This window comes from Adiantum capillus-veneris, chromosome 13 (genome assembly GCF_014529385.1).
Source record: "Adiantum capillus-veneris isolate H3 chromosome 13, ASM1452938v2, whole genome shotgun sequence".
NCBI lineage: Eukaryota > Viridiplantae > Streptophyta > Polypodiopsida > Polypodiales > Pteridaceae > Adiantum > Adiantum capillus-veneris.
Window position 1 is genome coordinate 60,106,584 of NC_140943.1, and position 6,468 is coordinate 60,113,051.

At 45.1% G+C, this 6,468-nt stretch overlaps 1 protein-coding gene across 2 annotated transcripts in view; it reads right to left on the minus strand.

The window, feature by feature from the left end:
* Positions 1 to 3,427, minus strand: part of LOC147444094 (Lipase/lipooxygenase, PLAT/LH2 family protein) — a 123,643-nt gene extending 120,216 nt beyond the window's left edge. For both annotated transcript variants that reach the window (XM_086526827.1, XM_086526826.1), the window contains exon 1: positions 3,272 to 3,427. The gene's annotated coding sequence lies outside the window, so the exon portion shown is untranslated. The remainder of the gene's footprint in view (positions 1 to 3,271) is intronic.
* Positions 3,428 to 6,468: the final 3,041 nt, after the last annotated feature.

Consider the following 6,468-nt stretch of genomic DNA (forward strand, 5'->3'; position numbering starts at 1 on the left):
GCAAATTGCAACTTTACCTAGTGGCTTTCAATTTGGAACCCACAATGACCTTTGTACAACCAAGCTCTTTGGAACAAGAATCAAGAGTAATTCTTGGATGCTCAAGTGGACGGTAGTGATGGTGCCTCTACTTCTCAAGTTCAAGCAATTTCAGTGTAACAAACTCTCTCAACAATTGATGTTGAACAAGCCCATTGGAAGCTGAAAATGTGAGGCCGACAATGAAGATGTCTGCTTGGATATCTACAAAAACAATACAGCAATAGTCAGGGGAAAGACAACCACCAAGAAAATTCCATAGTGAGACATCGTCACAAGCAATGTAGGTATTGCTCCAAGAGATAAGGTCGCAAACAGAGTGTAGCACCTACTCCTAACATAAACTCAACAGTCATAAAGGAGTGCCAAAATGCCTACAATTGTCCAATCCTGCCAACAAAGATCTATGGTCACTCATATGAAGAAAAGAGGAAGAAGCTGCAACCCAAAGTGGCTAGATGGATTATCCACAAAAACTCCAAAAAGGTCATACTGAGAAGTCTGCAACAAAGAAAGCTATACTCAGTGGTTTGTGTCACAAACGCGAGTGCACACGACCAATTAATAGGCTGAAAAATAAATAGAACTTCACTGAGCAAAAAGCGAGAAGATCAACACACTATCAGGGACCAGAAGATGGGCTGATTACCCCCCTTAAAGAGAATCTTTAATAACAAGAAGAATCATTTTACAAGCACAAGAACCGGAGTGAACCCCTCCGGTCTAGATCTCAAATTTGTTCGTCATATCCTTCCCGTTTGGGAATCCAAGAGTACTATTACTCCCGGCGTGAGAGTAACCTCTATTAGCAAACTTGTCGCGAAGAACTTGCAGGTCCGTAGCGGCAGAACCTCTCCTTTTCCTAGCGTTGGGAAAAGACTGAGCAAACTAGGCACATGGCCTTCCTTTCATAAGTGTAGCAATCGTGCAGAAATAGTTAAGAGTAGTGGGCGCCTTGCTTTTCTAGAGGGGGGTTGAGAATAGGGCTGCCTTGGGGTGCACTACAAGCCAAGTGAGAGAATCGATTTCAGCCTAAGATAGCCAGACATGGGGCCTCCTTGGTTCTTGAGCCTTTTTTTAATAGTGGGCAGCCAGACAACTATAAAAATGGTGTGAACCTGTTCAAAACTTATGAGCTAACAGCTAATGCTTACACATCATTTACCAGACATCCCTGGATGCAATGCAGACATAGACTCCCTCACAGGAAAGCATCTGCCTTCCGGAAACTTGAAAGCACTCAAAACCATCCTACTTTAAGCTTCTCAAAATCCATCTTTATTCAAGTGCTTGCATCTTTACATACGACTCTTACTCAGTTCGGATTTCCTCCTCGGACCAATGGGATATTCTCTATCCAATGCTCCCGTCACCCATCCTCAGTCGCATCAAGAATACCCGTTACAGGGTCTCTCAAACCAAACTTATGGAACAACTCCTTCGCAATACTTAATGTCACCCATCTTATGACACATCAGAGATGTCCATTCTTGATGGCTTGTATAGCTCTTGTAAATCTATAGTTCCTACCTTGACAGTTCTCAGTGCACAAACTTAAATATCCTAATTTCATTAACAAAAAATAAGAAAATAGTCAATTTAGCAACAATCTGCATTGTAGAAGCTACACTATGCTACAACAATCCAGCAGATTGCATGGACCACCATCAAAAGGTGTCTTGTCAGTAGGTAGAGTCCTCCGAGATGAGGAGACAGCCAGACTTAGTACTCAACTCGTAATAAGACGTAGTAGTCTACTCTGTGGTCATCCTCTGAAAAAAGGGGTGACCAAACTAAACAATCTACGCCGCAATCATTTCTTAAGAAGAGAGAAAGTCAGACTACGCAATATACGCTATCAAGATCCTTCAAAAGAAGTGTGACGAGAGTAAACAATCTGCACCAAAATCATCCTCTAAGAAGAGGGAAAGCCAGACTAAGCAATTTGCGTTGATATGCTTGTATCTCCTACCTCCAATCCTCCGATGTCAAGCAAAGCAAGATCCACATGACTAAGCAATTTGCATTGATATGCTTGTATCTCCTACCTCCAATCCTCCGATGTCAACCAAAGCAAGATCCACTTGACAATGCCACGAGACCGCAAGTCAAAGTGGCTCTCTGCTTGCACGATCTCAAAGATGACATCTACCCAAGTCAAAGAATATATCTGTTGTGAGGTTGCCGATGGTGAGTAGAAAACTTTGACGGCAAAAATCAAGATGGTCAAGAGAGAAGGAGAGAAACTATACTATCATCCAAGCCAACCGAGCTCACAACGGCCCTAGATGTAGTGCTAGCATGCCTGATCCCCGCACCTTGCAAGTATACTCCATAAGAAATTCTAAAGCACTCAAGCTCCACTCCAATCTATAGAACAAAGCGATAAATGGGAGGAACCTAAGAGAACTCTACTTTGTACGAGTTAGAGGAAGAGAGATTGAATTTGTTAGCCTTATACCGGACTTCTCTAGGTAGACTTTCTACCAAGAGAACGTCCTACATAGAGAAGCGAGGATTACAAACTATTGATCTTGCTCCAAGAAGTTCCTTCCCCATAACCCATTGCAGCATGATATGATTGACTGGCTCGTGGGTTGATCCAACCTAGCTCCTCACTTTCAGATCTCCAATGTTTCTTATTTAGACTAAGGATAGGCTGCAAAGAATGTGTATTGCCAACAAGGCTCTCGATAAGTCACCATCACAAATCATTTTCCAGTTACTATATCCCATAACAAGTTACCTGACAAGTTACAGAAATCCACTTATTTTAGCAAGATGACCTTAACAGAGGATATCATCATATCAGGATTGCAACACTTGTTTTAGCAAGATGACCTTAATAGTGGATACCATCATATCAGGATTGCACCACTTGTTTTAGCAAGATGACCTTAAGCGTGGATACCATCATATCAGGATTGCACCTGTAAATGCATATACACTAAAAGCACTACTACAATTCACAAAACTAATGATTGAGAACCCGGTCGAGGTAAGCCAACCTCGATTTCAAGCATGCAAATGTTTCTAATTTGCCGAGCCGGCACCAACCAGCAGTTACTGTATATGAACAGACATGGTTCAACTCCTATCGATCTAATGCTTTAGGCCGTTCTTCAATATTACGTCAGATGCAACAACTGCAAATGCTAATCCGATGTTGCAGAACTTTGACCCAGCTCTCTCTCTCTCTCTCTCTCTCTCTCTCTCTCTCTCGATCACTTGCCTGAGACTGCGTTTGACGTAGCGGAGGGCTATGCAGGTGAACCAAGGAACACACAATAAGGTGGCAAGACGAGAAGAGCACGACACAGAGAGAGGGTGGAGCGAGAGACGTGTTAGTCATTTATTGGCAAAGATGCGAACAATTTGTAGACAATGGTCCCCCGGTTTATAAAGCATTCGGATTCGGATATTCCAGTATGTCCTCGCTGTGAGAGAGAGAGAGAGAGAGAGAGAGAGAGAGAGAGAGAGGGAGAGGGGGGAGGCGCTGGCAGAATAGAGAGAGAGAGGGAGAGGGAGAGCCTCTTCACTAGTTGACACCTCCTTAGGGAAGTGGGATCAATGACCCACATTAAGCGTCGCGAGGCGGGTGCAATCTGGGTCGTCCGATCCTCGTTTGAACTAGGTGTGAACTCGGGAGGTATGTGCACCACACAAAATTTGGTGTGAACTCGGTGTGATCTCGACGTGAACTAAGTGTGAGCTTGGTGTAAACTTGGGAGAGTATGCACATCACACCAAATTTGGTGTGAACTTGCTGTAAACTAGATGTGAACTTGACCGCGACGTCGTGATCTATAAACTTACCACACACATGCATTTCATCGAATGCGTGATAGCTTAGCGGTTAGAGTTAATTGCAAGGAGGAAAGGGTAGCGGGTTCAAGCCCTGGAACCAAAAATGTGGGAATCTTTTGCATTCCCTAGGCAACCAAACTATCACAATCAACCGGTGATCGTGAGCCATTGATCCCACCTCCGAAAAGGAGGTGTCACTTAGTGACGAGGGAGAGCGAGGTCCCCCTTGTGTCCCCGCTTCCAATCGAGAGACAGAGAGAGGATCTCACAGGGAATTGGTGAGTTTTTATTTTTCCACTGTGGTGCAGACATGATATTTTATTCGGATTCATTTTGAAAAAGCCTTAATAAGGCGAATCTCGCAAAATACTGCAAGTGCAACCTCAAAAAAAATTGCGCGACGAGCACCTCGATGGCGCAGATGAGAAAGGGGGGGAGGGGGGGTTTATAAAGGCCATGGGACAAAGTCAAGGGATCTACGGCGGAGATCTTGATCCCATCTCCATGCTGACAAAAAATATTAGGCCGCGTCGCAACTCGAACCCCCGACCTCCCACTCAGCGCTCCCACTACATATCCAACCACCTACCACGACTTGCTAAAAGGGTAGTGACGGCAATACTATAAAAATATGCCCCCCCTGCTGCGTTGATCCAATAGCCCAAAGCCCCCGCCACGCCGATAAAGTGCCCTTGCCATAGATCCCTTGGCGGCCATACCGTGTCATTTATAGACGGCGGGGGGGGGGGGGGGGGGGGGGTGTCGCAGCATTCATGGGGCGAAGAGCATGAGGTGTTGCACGCAAACGAGCAGCACGTGCGATAGCTGCGCCTGAGGGGGGATGCTTGATTAGTTTTTTTAAAATTTTATTTTGGGTAGCTCACATCATGTAGGGCACTCGCCTGGATGGTTTAGAGCGGGAGCTACAATCGCTGATTGCATGCGCTCGAAACCTAAAGTCATGCTTTAGCCTTTTAAAAGAGGAGTTTACAAGAGGTAAATCTATATGTATTCTATAAGGGCAGAGGGAGTGCCCTTTACATGTGTCTAAATCTGCGAGAAAAAGGCTAAATTCCAAAAAAGAGAGAAGCTCCTATGCACGCGATAAAGAGAGAGAGAGAGAGAGAGAGAGAGAGAGAGAGAGAGAGAGGTTGCCTTCAGTTGTACTAGTACCTTCATAGAGAGATGGAATATTCTTGATTATTGAATAAATTTAAGAACCTACGAGTATGTGAGAGTATAAGAAAATCAAGATTATGCCACAAGATGCTACCTCAATAATCAAGAATATTCCATCTCTCTATGAAGGTACTAGTACGACTGAAGGCAACCTCTCTCTCTCTCTCTCTCTCTCTCTCTCTCTCTCTCTCTCTCTCTCTCTCTCTCTCTCTCTCTCTCTCTCTCTCTCTCTCGTGTGGTGATGAAAAAACGTGGAGGGGCAATCTACTTCTAGAAGAAGTCATGGCAACGGCCTCTCTCTCTCTCTCTCTCTCTCTCTCTCTCTCTCTCTCTCTCTCTCTCAAGGGAAGAGGCGCGTTACGAGCTCCTGCAACAACTGCATAGCGTCTCTATCTCTCTCTCTCTCTCTCTCTCTCTCTCTCTCTCTCTCTCTCTATATATATATATATATATATATATAAGCCAGCCCAGGGTGTCAGGCCAAGGGCAAACCTAGGGGGAGTCATGGACTGGGGCGAAAGGCCAACTGCTAAGTGTGGACAGAGGAGTTCTAAAATATATGCCCAATGGCCTATATAATGGGAGGTAGGGTGGAGAACCCTCTACCGCAGTTCCCTAGGTTTCACATTGGTATCAAACCAGCATACATTATGGAACACAAACTTTGTCACATGTTGCAAGCTTCGAGCTGGGCATACAGGGCGCTAGACAACGTTTTCGATATGCGTTGTACTACAAGAGGCCACCATGCAGAAGTTTTTTTTTTCATTCACATTTAGGGTGCCCTATTTTGGGCAACCCCCCCCCCCCCCCCCCCCCCCCCCCCCCCCCCCCCCAAATCTAGGAGGCTTTTCCCACACCGCAAGGCAACATGGAAGCAATAAGATTGCATGTCGAGTTCCAAAGCAAGGCAGCGAGATTGAGCATTGTTTGGGACAGCTAGAGCAATTGGGAAATTTTGTAAATCCCAAAAAAATTAGAGATTTTGTCCAGTACTTTATAAGCTGCGAAAATCGACCAAATCTGCACAAGCTATGAAGGGCATGACATTGTCGATGAGGGTACGATATGCAAGGCATGCGGCCGGGCGTGTGGTAAACCGAAGCAACACGTCTGTAATTGCAGACCTCTCAAGCATATGATGCACATCTCGATTATCAATTCAGGCATGGCTTCTAGCATGCCGGTGTAAGCAAGGCCTCTGGCATGTAAGGCCAAGGTATTTGGTAAGGTCAACCATTAATTACAATTTCAAGAAGCTGTAAAATAAGTTTGCTAGGGCATGGCTCCTAGGCAAGTTTTCTGTCATTGATGCAATCAGACAACGACAGAATCCACCCACTATTGGCAAGCATGACCCAACGAGTTTTCGAAGACATCATGGGAGCAAGGCTCCGTCTACAAATCCTCAGGATAACAATATTCAAGCCAAGCAGGTATAAG